At 46.3% G+C, this 16,595-nt stretch overlaps 3 pseudogenes across 3 annotated transcripts; all 3 read left to right on the forward strand.

Annotated features, from left to right (window-relative positions):
• Positions 1–71: 71 nt before the first annotated feature.
• LOC308552224 (disintegrin and metalloproteinase domain-containing protein 20-like) lies at positions 72–6,560 on the forward strand (annotated as a pseudogene). Its single transcript has 4 exons — positions 72–2,452; positions 3,880–3,977; positions 5,907–5,968; positions 6,245–6,560. The product of its transcript is annotated as a disintegrin and metalloproteinase domain-containing protein 20-like (transcript).
• A 297-nt stretch (positions 6,561–6,857) lies between these two features.
• Positions 6,858–13,340, forward strand: LOC308552229 (disintegrin and metalloproteinase domain-containing protein 20-like; annotated as a pseudogene). Its single transcript has 4 exons — positions 6,858–9,238; positions 10,666–10,763; positions 12,687–12,748; positions 13,025–13,340. The product of its transcript is annotated as a disintegrin and metalloproteinase domain-containing protein 20-like (transcript).
• A 297-nt stretch (positions 13,341–13,637) lies between these two features.
• LOC308552230 (disintegrin and metalloproteinase domain-containing protein 20 pseudogene) lies at positions 13,638–16,544 on the forward strand (annotated as a pseudogene). Its single transcript has 2 exons — positions 13,638–16,018; positions 16,477–16,544. The product of its transcript is annotated as a disintegrin and metalloproteinase domain-containing protein 20 pseudogene (transcript).
• The last annotated feature ends 51 nt before the right edge of the window (positions 16,545–16,595 follow it).

Below are 16,595 nucleotides of genomic sequence, written 5' to 3' on the forward strand. Positions count from 1 at the left end.
TGGGTCTTTTCCAAGAGACCAAGGGACCTTTCAGCGCAGGGTCCCTGGATCGCTGAGCACAGCCTCCCCTAATGAATGCACCATTGTTATGTAATAGCAGCCCCGTCCCCGCTCCACCTCTCTGGGGGTGCCAGACCTCCAGTCTCTCTCTGCTCTCCTCCTGACTACACAGCTGGGAAAGGTGCTGTTGCAGGTTAGTCTTGCCTGCCTCCCACTTGCCTGCAGTTTCTTTGGTCACAGGCTGCCTCACTCATGGGGCCTGCCTGGGACCAGGCCCACCTGACAGGTGATCTCTGGCTGCCTCTACTCTGGCTGCTCCTGTCCCAGGTCTGCTGCTCCCATGCCCTGCCAGGATGGCGCTTCACTTCCTCTGAAATTGTGATCCCCAGGAAGGTGTCCCACAGGGTGGGTGGAGCCGGGGTGCAAGACCAGCTGTCCTACAGAATTCACTTCAGGGGCCGTAGGCATGTGGTTCACATGAAGGTCAAGAAGAACTTGCTGCCCAGACAGTTTCCTGTTATCACCGATAACGACCAAGGTGCCATGCAGGAGGACTACCCCTTTGTCCCTCGAGACTGCTACTACTACAGCTACCTGGAAGGAGTGCCCGGGTCCATGGGCACGCTGGACACCTGCCGTGGGGGTCTGCGTGGCATGCTGCAGGTGGATGACTTCACTTACGAAATCAAACCACTGGAGGATTCTTCCAAGTTTGAGCATGTGGTTGCTCTGCTTGTGTCAGAAGAACAGTCAGCAGAGAATGAAAGGTGTAGGATTGAAGAAGAAGATGGTGATCTAGCATATGAAGAGGCAATGGTTGCTGAAAACCCTAGAGCTGTGCCCGTGTATTTGTGGTGGACCCATAAGCAAGATGCGAAAATTCACTATACAGTTACTAGCTCATTATACGTGATGTCCCGTAATATGACATGGGTAATAGAGAACGTGGTGATGATAAACAACATAATGCATACCATTTATTTTCAACATCAACTAGTCGTCCACATAAGCGTTATATGCATATGGCAACGTAGGGATCCTTTGGACGTAACCCGTCAGAATGCTCAGAGAATTATACAACAGTTTGGTTCGTGGAAATTTAGGTACCTTTTTCACCAAATGCCTCATGATATTTCATTGCTTCTTACAGGACATAAATTGTCTGGAGGTATATATCTTAGCCACCACGATGGAGTATGCAACCCCAACTGGGGGGTAATGGGTGTATTTGTAGCACGTTTGCATATATTTTTAGCTGCCTCTGTTTCAGCACATGCACTTGGTCATGGTTTGGGCATGGGACATGATGGAACTGGTTGTAGATGTTTTCGAAGGACTTTCTGTGTCATGGCTCCTAAGCCGGGTCTTTTTGATATGTTTAGCAACTGTTCTTATGAAAGATTCCAGTTTCGTCTGTCTATCTTTCCCTACTGTCTGCTTGATAAAAATGTACCATATGGTAATTTTCCTTATATAGCTCCTCGTTGTGGTGACCAGATCATAAATGAGAGGGAAGAATGTGACTGTGGCACCTTTAGAGACTGTGCTAAAGATAAATGTTGTGAGACCAATTGTGCCCTCTCCCTTGGCAGTCAATGCAGTGGAGGAGATTGCTGTTTGAATTGTAAACATGCTAAACCTGGATGGATTTGTAGGGAGAGGTCTGGCATTTGTGATCTGGCAGAATACTGTGACGGGAAAACGACTCTTTGTCCAGAAGATGTTTATATCCAGGATGGAACCCCGTGTTCAGGATTAGCCGTTTGTGTGAGCGGAAACTGTAGTGACCGTGATATGCAGTGTCAGGCCCTTTTTGGCTACCAAGTAAGAGATGGTTCTCCAGCGTGCTATCAGCAATTGAATGCAGTAGGTGACCGATTTGGAAACTGTGGATTGGTGGAGATCCTTTACGGAAAAACTCCTGGGAAATGTGAACCAGATGATGTTTTTTGCGGAATGTTGCACTGTCGTGATGTCCCAGAAGTACCTGGTGGAGGTGAACATACTACATTTCGTCGCCTAATAGTAAAAGATGTTCAACAAGAAGTATGCTTTGGATATGATCTACACCTTGGCTCAGAAGAACCAGCTCTCGGACTTGTAATGGATGGTACAACATGTGGGCCAGGAAAATTTTGTGTGAAACAGAATTGTACTTTTCATGCAGACATGGGTTATGATTGTGATGTCAAGACATGCAATTTCAGAGGGGTGTGCAACAATAAGAAACATTGTCACTGTCAACGAGGGTGGAATCCACCAGGATGTAACCAACCAGGACCAGGTGGTAGTGTGGACAGTGGCCCTGCACCTGACAGAGAACCAGGTGTTCGCGGCAAAATAAGTGTTAATGTAAACCACGCCCTAGTTGCGATCTTTATTCGATCAGCCCTTTTACTGCTTGCATTCATTTTGGGTTGCCTTACATACTTAACTGAAGATGATGATGAAGGTGATGATAAAAGAAAGGGTAAAAAGTAAACTGGGAAAGAAACAGAATCCCCTGAACTTTACTAAATGCTAACTGGAACCTACACAATGGAGAAAAATCACATTGGCACTTACTGGGAGAATCGATCAAGAATCACTCTGAGAATGGCATCATCCTACAGCTATTCATCCCAAGGTTGTCATCTTGAAATAAAGTGACTTGGAAATTGAAAAACATTCTGTGTGTTTCAGTTCACTTAACATATCATGTGTGGCCATATTGTTAAAATTCCTGTAGATGTCAGTAGGACCTCTTAGATTCGCTAGCCAGAGGGCCTGTACTTACTTAAGATGTTGGCTCTTATGTCTTGGAGATGCTCCTGTAGGAGATCTTGTGGGCAGTGGTGTGCCCTTTGTTATAACAGTTTTGCCCAATTGGTTATGTGCTAGATTTTTGTTATTTGTTCATTTTATTGGTAGTGTCAAATAAGCATAAAGAGAACCCCTCAGCACACAGAGTAGGAAGATCAAAAACTTCTGTGTCATAGGCCCGTGATGTCAACAGTAGTGCTAGCACCTGCTCTTTATGTGATCTTGCCTGAAGTCTTTGAAGTTTACGTTTTCAAGGTCCACAATTACATTCAGAGAAGAAATAGATTTTTCTAAGGTTGTGTGATGATCAAAAAAGCCTCTAAGCCCAGCTGGTGTGTCTCAGTGGTTGACCCATGAACCGGGAGGTCACAGTTTGATTCTCGGTCAGGGCACATGCCCGGGTTGCATGCTCGATCCCCAGTGGGGGACATGCGGGAGGCGGCCAATCAGTGACTCTCTCTCATCATCGATGTTTGTCCCTCTCTCTCCCCCTTCCTCTCTCTGAAATCACTAAAAACATTGCTTTTCTTTTTTTCTTTTTTTTACCCCCAAAAAAGCCTCTAAGAAAAGCCAGCCCAATTTAAGCACTTACAGGCCAACTCTTATCATTTTTCTTCTTCTTCGGTTATGCTAAAGCTGGGGTATTCCAAGTATGATGAGTTCAGCATCCCTCCTTATTGTAAGGCTTTCACATAAGGAAGGGGCCACTGATGACTGATCCATCATTTCCTAAGGCCTCGGGTTATTGTGTCATAGTATCTCACATTCAAAATCACGGGAATTGACTCATCACAGCCTGTCTATAAATTACAGAATGGCACCGACTGTCTCATACATAGGGTGTTTCCAAAAAAGTGTATATACATTCTTGAATAATTATAAAGGCCGTGTTTTATGAAAATACATTTAATATTCCAAATTGAGCTATGGGCTGTTACAGTGTGTATACATTTTGGGGGGACACCGTGTATATATGAAGACAAAATTTTAGGTAAGAGGAAACAGGAAGCGGTCACTTCAGAAACAGTGCACTAGAACAGAGTCTGACAAGTGGTGTGTTGTGTTTGTGCTATTTAGATGCCTCAGGCCAAAGTTTACATCTCTTTCTGAAAATATGGGATGCAGATGAGGCCAGCCACCAAATGGTGGAGGAAGGATGCAGCAGTGGAGAATCGGTAGGATCGCCAGTCTGTGACACTGTAACTTGTCCATCTTTTATAGAGCTCTCATGGCCAGCACTTTGTGTCCGGTTGGCTTCTCTGGTCGAGTGATCTGGACCTTCATCCATGATGGGCCTGAGCCCCTGCTTCCTTTACTCTTATCAAATATGGGCGCTCCATCAGCAACTGTCATCAGTATCTCCTAAAATCGAGGTTGGATGACCATTTCCTAAGAGGGTTATTTCTTGCTGATCCATGGGCAATTGTTGAAACTAGACTGTCTTCCTGGGGGGTGGGGGTAGGGGGTGGGGGGTGGGTAGCAATTCTGTTTCTGTTTCAGCAGCCTGTTTACCAAAGCATGTGAACTCTGGGCCCTGTAACATTTTCCCTCTTTTTTCCCCACTTTCCCAGTACTGGTTCATATCCTCAGTGATCTGTTTTGCATTTGTTAAGGGCCTGTTGTTTCCCTCAGGCTGTTTAATTTGTACTACAGTAAGTTTGATTGTGTGTGTGTGTGTGTGTGTGTGTGTGTGTGTGTGTGTGTGTTTTTCTTTGGTTATCATGCTCTCTCCAAAAGTGTGAAGTAAGATTTTGACCCAAGGATGGGTGTGGCCTGCAAGTCTAAAATGTTTCTAAATAGCATTGACAATTCAGGTTATATGCCATAACTTCTAAAGAGGTGGCTGTGTCGTGTTAAGGCCTAACATGTGTATTCCTTAAAAGTGGTTTCTAATTGGTGCCAGATAGTCAAGACAGATCCCTTACAGCCTAGTGAACACAGCTAGACTTTTCCCAGTTAACACAAGAGCAGAAATGCTCAGGGTTAGCCTTAAGTTCCGTTTAACCCTATTTGTAGGGCTTTGGCCTATCAAGAAAGGGTGAAGTTCCAGGACAAAGGTAAGGGGGAGCTGCAGAAGGTGAGGAAGAGGAGCAGTGGGGCTGAAAGGAAGAGAGGGATCAGGATAGGAGGGAGGTGAGAAAGGAGTGGGGCTATGAGACACACAGTTACAGAGGCAGACAGGAGGACAACGTCTTTGGGAGGGGAAGAAGGCTGAAGTTGTTTAAAAGGAAGCCTCAAAGTCTTAGAATTTGTTCAAAATCTTTCTTGCTTTCTTTCTTGCCTCCTTTGGACCAACCGAAGTAAGCGGCCCGTGGTGTGATCGCTGTTCTAATATCCTGTCTTCTAAGGTGGCACGCTACACAAGTGTGACCTGCCCAAGAAACCAAAGGGCCCCTGCAGTTCAAGACTGTACTTCCTGAAATCATGCCACTTTCAGAAGAAAGTAATAGAGTCAGGAACTTTGTGGCACACCACAGAGCTAGCACAAATCTGACCAGGGGTTGGGAGGATTACAGGTTTCCCCTAGTTAAAGAAGACTGACATAGAAGGAGGGACTTGCCCGACCTTAAAGTAAGCCTGATTCTCTGCTCATCCAAAGGACTCCAAAAAGCAGGCAAATACTGACATGAGTATGGCAGAGGGTTGACCTGCAGAAGAATGGCAGCCTGCAATCTCCATGCTATAAAAAAGAACAGAGACCAGGAGGAGGACTTGCAGCCCCACCCAAGGAAGTTAGGGTTCTTTGATAGGTGCTGTTCTTGACCCAGCCAGCCAGTGTTTGGGGTTTGCCCAACCTTTCTCATGTAATGACACCAAGTTATTTTAAAAAACAAAGAGTACATGCCTCAGAGGTTAAAGGCTTCATTTGGTTGAAGCCTATCAGGGAATGCCTGAAGACCAGGCGGGAACCAAGGTCAGGGTTCTTCTAAGATGGAAAGAATTTGAATAACCCTCCCGTGTTTTAACTTCAGTGGCAGTTTCCACCTTTTGCAAAACTTGTGGATGGGGATGGTTCCTCTTTTCCTGCCCCTTGTTTGGAGTCCCAGTAACCAACAGAACAGTATTTCTGACAGCTGTTTCTGTAAGCCTTGCGGCACTTTTAGGTGGTCATGGGGTGTAGGAGGTATGAAGCCAAAGAAAGAAAACGGGGCAGGGTAGAAGGAAGGTAAGGGGAAATGAGAGGACTCTCTGTATTATTTGTTGAAAATCTTTTGTTCCTTTATCCTTGAGGAGTCTGAGGCCTTCTGGGTCAAGTTCGCTACACAGGTCCGTTCGGAGTTACCATTGCCCAAGGGAGTTCCACGTGGCTCCCAAGTGAGTCACCTGGATTCCACATATAATCCTCCATGGCTGTACCGAGGTTCAGCAGCAGCCGTTCCCTCCCCTGCTACTCAGAATCAGTTAGTACTCTGTCCAAAATGGCAACTCCCCTTCTCACCAGCTGGACACAAGATGTGCGAGGTGCCCTGATGGCAGCTGTAGCTTGCAATTCTGTGGGACTCGTGCCATGTCCCTGGCAAAAGCACATCCCCTGTGGGCCAAGACCTGTAGCCCTGGAGACTACACAGGTGCAGGGAGGGCAGCGGAACAGCCGCCAGTGGGTCAGTAAGAGGAATGGAAACTGGGCCACCCAGCTCCTACTCCTTGGTTCCTGGTCCCATGTGTTCTGCGTAACGGATGTACAGCACCACATAGCGGTCTCTGATTTAACACAGACACTGCACGCCGAAGGAGGGCGCTCTGTCCGTCCAGAGTAGTGTTTCAGGGCTGGCATTTTGGCCATGTCTTCAGTAGGCTCTCTCACACACTACGAGGGTAGCTGCTACTAAAAATATAAGTGATGCAGACTGTGTATTCCCTTGGGTGGGCCCGTTCCTGTACCTCATTCTCTCAAGGGTGAGTTCTCTGTTTTCACGCTCAGTCGTGTGGGATTCCGTTTTTAAAGATCACACATCTCACCAGGAAATCCACTTATTCTTCCCCTGGGTCTTTTCCAAGAGACCAAGGGACCTTTCAGCGCAGGGTCCCTGGATCGCTGAGCACAGCCTCCCCTAATGAATGCACCATTGTTATGTAATAGCAGCCCCGTCCCCGCTCCACCTCTCTGGGGGTGCCAGACCTCCAGTCTCTCTCTGCTCTCCTCCTGACTACACAGCTGGGAAAGGTGCTGTTGCAGGTTAGTCTTGCCTGCCTCCCACTTGCCTGCAGTTTCTTTGGTCACAGGCTGCCTCACTCATGGGGCCTGCCTGGGACCAGGCCCACCTGACAGGTGATCTCTGGCTGCCTCTACTCTGGCTGCTCCTGTTCCAGGTCTGCTGCTCCCATGCCCTGCCAGGATGGCGCTTCACTTCCTCTGAAATTGTGATCCCCAGGAAGGTGTCCCACAGGGTGGGTGGAGCCGGGGTGCAAGACCAGCTGTCCTACAGAATTCACTTCAGGGGCCGTAGGCATGTGGTTCACATGAAGGTCAAGAAGAACTTGCTGCCCAGACAGTTTCCTGTTATCACCGATAACGACCAAGGTGCCATGCAGGAGGACTACCCCTTTGTCCCTCGAGACTGCTACTACTACAGCTACCTGGAAGGAGTGCCCGGGTCCATGGGCACGCTGGACACCTGCCGTGGGGGTCTGCGTGGCATGCTGCAGGTGGATGACTTCACTTACGAAATCAAACCACTGGAGGATTCTTCCAAGTTTGAGCATGTGGTTGCTCTGCTTGTGTCAGAAGAACAGTCAGCAGAGAATGAAAGGTGTAGGATTGAAGAAGAAGATGGTGATCTAGCATATGAAGAGGCAATGGTTGCTGAAAACCCTAGAGCTGTGCCCGTGTATTTGTGGTGGACCCATAAGCAAGATGCGAAAATTCACTATACAGTTACTAGCTCATTATACGTGATGTCCCGTAATATGACATGGGTAATAGAGAACGTGGTGATGATAAACAACATAATGCATACCATTTATTTTCAACATCAACTAGTCGTCCACATAAGCGTTATATGCATATGGCAACGTAGGGATCCTTTGGACGTAACCCGTCAGAATGCTCAGAGAATTATACAACAGTTTGGTTCGTGGAAATTTAGGTACCTTTTTCACCAAATGCCTCATGATATTTCATTGCTTCTTACAGGACATAAATTGTCTGGAGGTATATATCTTAGCCACCACGATGGAGTATGCAACCCCAACTGGGGGGTAATGGGTGTATTTGTAGCACGTTTGCATATATTTTTAGCTGCCTCTGTTTCAGCACATGCACTTGGTCATGGTTTGGGCATGGGACATGATGGAACTGGTTGTAGATGTTTTCGAAGGACTTTCTGTGTCATGGCTCCTAAGCCGGGTCTTTTTGATATGTTTAGCAACTGTTCTTATGAAAGATTCCAGTTTCGTCTGTCTATCTTTCCCTACTGTCTGCTTGATAAAAATGTACCATATGGTAATTTTCCTTATATAGCTCCTCGTTGTGGTGACCAGATCATAAATGAGAGGGAAGAATGTGACTGTGGCACCTTTAGAGACTGTGCTAAAGATAAATGTTGTGAGACCAATTGTGCCCTCTCCCTTGGCAGTCAATGCAGTGGAGGAGATTGCTGTTTGAATTGTAAACATGCTAAACCTGGATGGATTTGTAGGGAGAGGTTTGGCATTTGTGATCTGGCAGAATACTGTGACGGGAAAACGACTCTTTGTCCAGAAGATGTTTATATCCAGGATGGAACCCCGTGTTCAGGATTAGCCGTTTGTGTGAGCGGAAACTGTAGTGACCGTGATATGCAGTGTCAGGCCCTTTTTGGCTACCAAGTAAGAGATGGTTCTCCAGCGTGCTATCAGCAATTGAATGCAGTAGGTGACCGATTTGGAAACTGTGGATTGGTGGAGATCCTTTACGGAAAAACTCCTGGGAAATGTGAACCAGATGATGTTTTTTGCGGAATGTTGCACTGTCGTGATGTCCCAGAAGTACCTGGTGGAGGTGAACATACTACATTTCGTCGCCTAATAGTAAAAGATGTTCAACAAGAAGTATGCTTTGGATATGATCTACACCTTGGCTCAGAAGAACCAGCTCTCGGACTTGTAATGGATGGTACAACATGTGGGCCAGGAAAATTTTGTGTGAAACAGAATTGTACTTTTCATGCAGACATGGGTTATGATTGTGATGTCAAGACATGCAATTTCAGAGGGGTGTGCAACAATAAGAAACATTGTCACTGTCAACGAGGGTGGAATCCACCAGGATGTAACCAACCAGGACCAGGTGGTAGTGTGGACAGTGGCCCTGCACCTGACAGAGAACCAGGTGTTCGCGGCAAAATAAGTGTTAATGTAAACCACGCCCTAGTTGCGATCTTTATTCGATCAGCCCTTTTACTGCTTGCATTCATTTTGGGTTGCCTTACATACTTAACTGAAGATGATGATGAAGGTGATGATAAAAGAAAGGGTAAAAAGTAAACTGGGAAAGAAACAGAATCCCCTGAACTTTACTAAATGCTAACTGGAACCTACACAATGGAGAAAAATCACATTGGCACTTACTGGGAGAATCGATCAAGAATCACTCTGAGAATGGCATCATCCTACAGCTATTCATCCCAAGGTTGTCATCTTGAAATAAAGTGACTTGGAAATTGAAAAACATTCTGTGTGTTTCAGTTCACTTAACATATCATGTGTGGCCATATTGTTAAAATTCCTGTAGATGTCAGTAGGACCTCTTAGATTCGCTAGCCAGAGGGCCTGTACTTACTTAAGATGTTGGCTCTTATGTCTTGGAGATGCTCCTGTAGGAGATCTTGTGGGCAGTGGTGTGCCCTTTGTTATAACAGTTTTGCCCAATTGGTTATGTGCTAGATTTTTGTTATTTGTTCATTTTATTGGTAGTGTCAAATAAGCATAAAGAGAACCCCTCAGCACACAGAGTAGGAAGATCAAAAACTTCTGTGTCATAGGCCCGTGATGTCAACAGTAGTGCTAGCACCTGCTCTTTATGTGATCTTGCCTGAAGTCTTTGAAGTTTACGTTTTCAAGGTCCACAATTACATTCAGAGAAGAAATAGATTTTTCTAAGGTTGTGTGATGATCAAAAAAGCCTCTAAGCCCAGCTGGTGTGTCTCAGTGGTTGACCCATGAACCGGGAGGTCACAGTTTGATTCTCGGTCAGGGCACATGCCCGGGTTGCATGCTCGATCCCCAGTGGGGGACATGCGGGAGGCGGCCAATCAGTGACTCTCTCTCATCATCGATGTTTGTCCCTCTCTCTCCCCCTTCCTCTCTCTGAAATCACTAAAAACATTGCTTTTCTTTTTTTCTTTTTTTTACCCCCAAAAAAGCCTCTAAGAAAAGCCAGCCCAATTTAAGCACTTACAGGCCAACTCTTATCATTTTTCTTCTTCTTCGGTTATGCTAAAGCTGGGGTATTCCAAGTATGATGAGTTCAGCATCCCTCCTTATTGTAAGGCTTTCACATAAGGAAGGGGCCACTGATGACTGATCCATCATTTCCTAAGGCCTCGGGTTATTGTGTCATAGTATCTCACATTCAAAATCACGGGAATTGACTCATCACAGCCTGTCTATAAATTACAGAATGGCACCGACTGTCTCATACATAGGGTGTTTCCAAAAAAGTGTATATACATTCTTGAATAATTATAAAGGCCGTGTTTTATGAAAATACATTTAATATTCCAAATTGAGCTATGGGCTGTTACAGTGTGTATACATTTTGGGGGGACACCGTGTATATATGAAGACAAAATTTTAGGTAAGAGGAAACAGGAAGCGGTCACTTCAGAAACAGTGCACTAGAACAGAGTCTGACAAGTGGTGTGTTGTGTTTGTGCTATTTAGATGCCTCAGGCCAAAGTTTACATCTCTTTCTGAAAATATGGGATGCAGATGAGGCCAGCCACCAAATGGTGGAGGAAGGATGCAGCAGTGGAGAATCGGTAGGATCGCCAGTCTGTGACACTGTAACTTGTCCATCTTTTATAGAGCTCTCATGGCCAGCACTTTGTGTCCGGTTGGCTTCTCTGGTCGAGTGATCTGGACCTTCATCCATGATGGGCCTGAGCCCCTGCTTCCTTTACTCTTATCAAATATGGGCGCTCCATCAGCAACTGTCATCAGTATCTCCTAAAATCGAGGTTGGATGACCATTTCCTAAGAGGGTTATTTCTTGCTGATCCATGGGCAATTGTTGAAACTAGACTGTCTTCCTGGGGGGTGGGGGTAGGGGGTGGGGGGTGGGTAGCAATTCTGTTTCTGTTTCAGCAGCCTGTTTACCAAAGCATGTGAACTCTGGGCCCTGTAACATTTTCCCTCTTTTTTCCCCACTTTCCCAGTACTGGTTCATATCCTCAGTGATCTGTTTTGCATTTGTTAAGGGCCTGTTGTTTCCCTCAGGCTGTTTAATTTGTACTACAGTAAGTTTGATTGTGTGTGTGTGTGTGTGTGTGTGTGTGTGTGTGTGTTTTTCTTTGGTTATCATGCTCTCTCCAAAAGTGTGAAGTAAGATTTTGACCCAAGGATGGGTGTGGCCTGCAAGTCTAAAATGTTTCTAAATAGCATTGACAATTCAGGTTATATGCCATAACTTCTAAAGAGGTGGCTGTGTCGTGTTAAGGCCTAACATGTGTATTCCTTAAAAGTGGTTTCTAATTGGTGCCAGATAGTCAAGACAGATCCCTTACAGCCTAGTGAACACAGCTAGACTTTTCCCAGTTAACACAAGAGCAGAAATGCTCAGGGTTAGCCTTAAGTTCCGTTTAACCCTATTTGTAGGGCTTTGGCCTATCAAGAAAGGGTGAAGTTCCAGGACAAAGGTAAGGGGGAGCTGCAGAAGGTGAGGAAGAGGAGCAGTGGGGCTGAAAGGAAGAGAGGGATCAGGATAGGAGGGAGGTGAGAAAGGAGTGGGGCTATGAGACACACAGTTACAGAGGCAGACAGGAGGACAACGTCTTTGGGAGGGGAAGAAGGCTGAAGTTGTTTAAAAGGAAGCCTCAAAGTCTTAGAATTTGTTCAAAATCTTTCTTGCTTTCTTTCTTGCCTCCTTTGGACCAACCGAAGTAAGCGGCCCGTGGTGTGATCGCTGTTCTAATATCCTGTCTTCTAAGGTGGCACGCTACACAAGTGTGACCTGCCCAAGAAACCAAAGGGCCCCTGCAGTTCAAGACTGTACTTCCTGAAATCATGCCACTTTCAGAAGAAAGTAATAGAGTCAGGAACTTTGTGGCACACCACAGAGCTAGCACAAATCTGACCAGGGGTTGGGAGGATTACAGGTTTCCCCTAGTTAAAGAAGACTGACATAGAAGGAGGGACTTGCCCGACCTTAAAGTAAGCCTGATTCTCTGCTCATCCAAAGGACTCCAAAAAGCAGGCAAATACTGACATGAGTATGGCAGAGGGTTGACCTGCAGAAGAATGGCAGCCTGCAATCTCCATGCTATAAAAAAGAACAGAGACCAGGAGGAGGACTTGCAGCCCCACCCAAGGAAGTTAGGGTTCTTTGATAGGTGCTGTTCTTGACCCAGCCAGCCAGTGTTTGGGGTTTGCCCAACCTTTCTCATGTAATGGCACCAAGTTATTTTAAAAAACAAAGAGTACATGCCTCAGAGGTTAAAGGCTTCATTTGGTTGAAGCCTATCAGGGAATGCCTGAAGACCAGGCGGGAACCAAGGTCAGGGTTCTTCTAAGATGGAAAGAATTTGAATAACCCTCCCGTGTTTTAACTTCAGTGGCAGTTTCCACCTTTTGCAAAACTTGTGGATGGGGATGGTTCCTCTTTTCCTGCCCCTTGTTTGGAGTCCCAGTAACCAACAGAACAGTATTTCTGACAGCTGTTTCTGTAAGCCTTGCGGCACTTTTAGGTGGTCATGGGGTGTAGGAGGTATGAAGCCAAAGAAAGAAAACGGGGCAGGGTAGAAGGAAGGTAAGGGGAAATGAGAGGACTCTCTGTATTATTTGTTGAAAATCTTTTGTTCCTTTATCCTTGAGGAGTCTGAGGCCTTCTGGGTCAAGTTCGCTACACAGGTCCGTTCGGAGTTACCATTGCCCAAGGGAGTTCCACGTGGCTCCCAAGTGAGTCACCTGGATTCCACATATAATCCTCCATGGCTGTACCGAGGTTCAGCAGCAGCCGTTCCCTCCCCTGCTACTCAGAATCAGTTAGTACTCTGTCCAAAATGGCAACTCCCCTTCTCACCAGCTGGACACAAGATGTGCGAGGTGCCCTGATGGCAGCTGTAGCTTGCAATTCTGTGGGACTCGTGCCATGTCCCTGGCAAAAGCACATCCCCTGTGGGCCAAGACCTGTAGCCCTGGAGACTACACAGGTGCAGGGAGGGCAGCGGAACAGCCGCCAGTGGGTCAGTAAGAGGAATGGAAACTGGGCCACCCAGCTCCTACTCCTTGGTTCCTGGTCCCATGTGTTCTGCGTAACGGATGTACAGCACCACATAGCGGTCTCTGATTTAACACAGACACTGCACGCCGAAGGAGGGCGCTCTGTCCGTCCAGAGTAGTGTTTCAGGGCTGGCATTTTGGCCATGTCTTCAGTAGGCTCTCTCACACACTACGAGGGTAGCTGCTACTAAAAATATAAGTGATGCAGACTGTGTATTCCCTTGGGTGGGCCCGTTCCTGTACCTCATTCTCTCAAGGGTGAGTTCTCTGTTTTCACGCTCAGTCGTGTGGGATTCCGTTTTTAAAGATCACACATCTCACCAGGAAATCCACTTATTCTTCCCCTGGGTCTTTTCCAAGAGACCAAGGGACCTTTCAGCGCAGGGTCCCTGGATCGCTGAGCACAGCCTCCCCTAATGAATGCACCATTGTTATGTAATAGCAGCCCCGTCCCCGCTCCACCTCTCTGGGGGTGCCAGACCTCCAGTCTCTCTCTGCTCTCCTCCTGACTACACAGCTGGGAAAGGTGCTGTTGCAGGTTAGTCTTGCCTGCCTCCCACTTGCCTGCAGTTTCTTTGGTCACAGGCTGCCTCACTCATGGGGCCTGCCTGGGACCAGGCCCACCTGACAGGTGATCTCTGGCTGCCTCTACTCTGGCTGCTCCTGTCCCAGGTCTGCTGCTCCCATGCCCTGCCAGGATGGCGCTTCACTTCCTCTGAAATTGTGATCCCCAGGAAGGTGTCCCACAGGGTGGGTGGAGCCGGGGTGCAAGACCAGCTGTCCTACAGAATTCACTTCAGGGGCCGTAGGCATGTGGTTCACATGAAGGTCAAGAAGAACTTGCTGCCCAGACAGTTTCCTGTTATCACCGATAACGACCAAGGTGCCATGCAGGAGGACTACCCCTTTGTCCCTCGAGACTGCTACTACTACAGCTACCTGGAAGGAGTGCCCGGGTCCATGGGCACGCTGGACACCTGCCGTGGGGGTCTGCGTGGCATGCTGCAGGTGGATGACTTCACTTACGAAATCAAACCACTGGAGGATTCTTCCAAGTTTGAGCATGTGGTTGCTCTGCTTGTGTCAGAAGAACAGTCAGCAGAGAATGAAAGGTGTAGGATTGAAGAAGAAGATGGTGATCTAGCATATGAAGAGGCAATGGTTGCTGAAAACCCTAGAGCTGTGCCCGTGTATTTGTGGTGGACCCATAAGCAAGATGCGAAAATTCACTATACAGTTACTAGCTCATTATACGTGATGTCCCGTAATATGACATGGGTAATAGAGAACGTGGTGATGATAAACAACATAATGCATACCATTTATTTTCAACATCAACTAGTCGTCCACATAAGCGTTATATGCATATGGCAACGTAGGGATCCTTTGGACGTAACCCGTCAGAATGCTCAGAGAATTATACAACAGTTTGGTTCGTGGAAATTTAGGTACCTTTTTCACCAAATGCCTCATGATATTTCATTGCTTCTTACAGGACATAAATTGTCTGGAGGTATATATCTTAGCCACCACGATGGAGTATGCAACCCCAACTGGGGGGTAATGGGTGTATTTGTAGCACGTTTGCATATATTTTTAGCTGCCTCTGTTTCAGCACATGCACTTGGTCATGGTTTGGGCATGGGACATGATGGAACTGGTTGTAGATGTTTTCGAAGGACTTTCTGTGTCATGGCTCCTAAGCCGGGTCTTTTTGATATGTTTAGCAACTGTTCTTATGAAAGATTCCAGTTTCGTCTGTCTATCTTTCCCTACTGTCTGCTTGATAAAAATGTACCATATGGTAATTTTCCTTATATAGCTCCTCGTTGTGGTGACCAGATCATAAATGAGAGGGAAGAATGTGACTGTGGCACCTTTAGAGACTGTGCTAAAGATAAATGTTGTGAGACCAATTGTGCCCTCTCCCTTGGCAGTCAATGCAGTGGAGGAGATTGCTGTTTGAATTGTAAACATGCTAAACCTGGATGGATTTGTAGGGAGAGGTCTGGCATTTGTGATCTGGCAGAATACTGTGACGGGAAAACGACTCTTTGTCCAGAAGATGTTTATATCCAGGATGGAACCCCGTGTTCAGGATTAGCCGTTTGTGTGAGCGGAAACTGTAGTGACCGTGATATGCAGTGTCAGGCCCTTTTTGGCTACCAAGTAAGAGATGGTTCTCCAGCGTGCTATCAGCAATTGAATGCAGTAGGTGACCGATTTGGAAACTGTGGATTGGTGGAGATCCTTTACGGAAAAACTCCTGGGAAATGTGAACCAGATGATGTTTTTTGCGGAATGTTGCACTGTCGTGATGTCCCAGAAGTACCTGGTGGAGGTGAACATACTACATTTCGTCGCCTAATAGTAAAAGATGTTCAACAAGAAGTATGCTTTGGATATGATCTACACCTTGGCTCAGAAGAACCAGCTCTCGGACTTGTAATGGATGGTACAACATGTGGGCCAGGAAAATTTTGTGTGAAACAGAATTGTACTTTTCATGCAGACATGGGTTATGATTGTGATGTCAAGACATGCAATTTCAGAGGGGTGTGCAACAATAAGAAACATTGTCACTGTCAACGAGGGTGGAATCCACCAGGATGTAACCAACCAGGACCAGGTGGTAGTGTGGACAGTGGCCCTGCACCTGACAGAGAACCAGGTGTTCGCGGCAAAATAAGTGTTAATGTAAACCACGCCCTAGTTGCGATCTTTATTCGATCAGCCCTTTTACTGCTTGCATTCATTTTGGGTTGCCTTACATACTTAACTGAAGATGATGATGAAGGTGATGATAAAAGAAAGGGTAAAAAGTAAACTGGGAAAGAAACAGAATCCCCTGAACTTTACTAAATGCTAACTGGAACCTACACAATGGAGAAAAATCACATTGGCACTTACTGGGAGAATCGATCAAGAATCACTCTGAGAATGGCATCATCCTACAGCTATTCATCCCAAGGTTGTCATCTTGAAATAAAGTGACTTGGAAATTGAAAAACATTCTGTGTGTTTCAGTTCACTTAACATATCATGTGTGGCCATATTGTTAAAATTCCTGTAGATGTCAGTAGGACCTCTTAGATTCGCTAGCCAGAGGGCCTGTACTTACTTAAGATGTTGGCTCTTATGTCTTGGAGATGCTCCTGTAGGAGATCTTGTGGGCAGTGGTGTGCCCTTTGTTATAACAGTTTTGCCCAATTGGTTATGTGCTAGATTTTTGTTATTTGTTCATTTTATTGGTAGTGTCAAATAAGCATAAAGAGAACCCCTCAGCACACAGAGTAGGAAGATCAAAAACTTCTGTGTCATAGGCCCGTGATGTCAACAGTAGTGCTAGCACCTGCTCTTTATGTGATCTTGCC

This window comes from Miniopterus schreibersii, assembly GCF_964146895.1.
Source record: "Miniopterus schreibersii genome assembly, chromosome: 1".
NCBI lineage: Eukaryota > Metazoa > Chordata > Mammalia > Chiroptera > Miniopteridae > Miniopterus > Miniopterus schreibersii.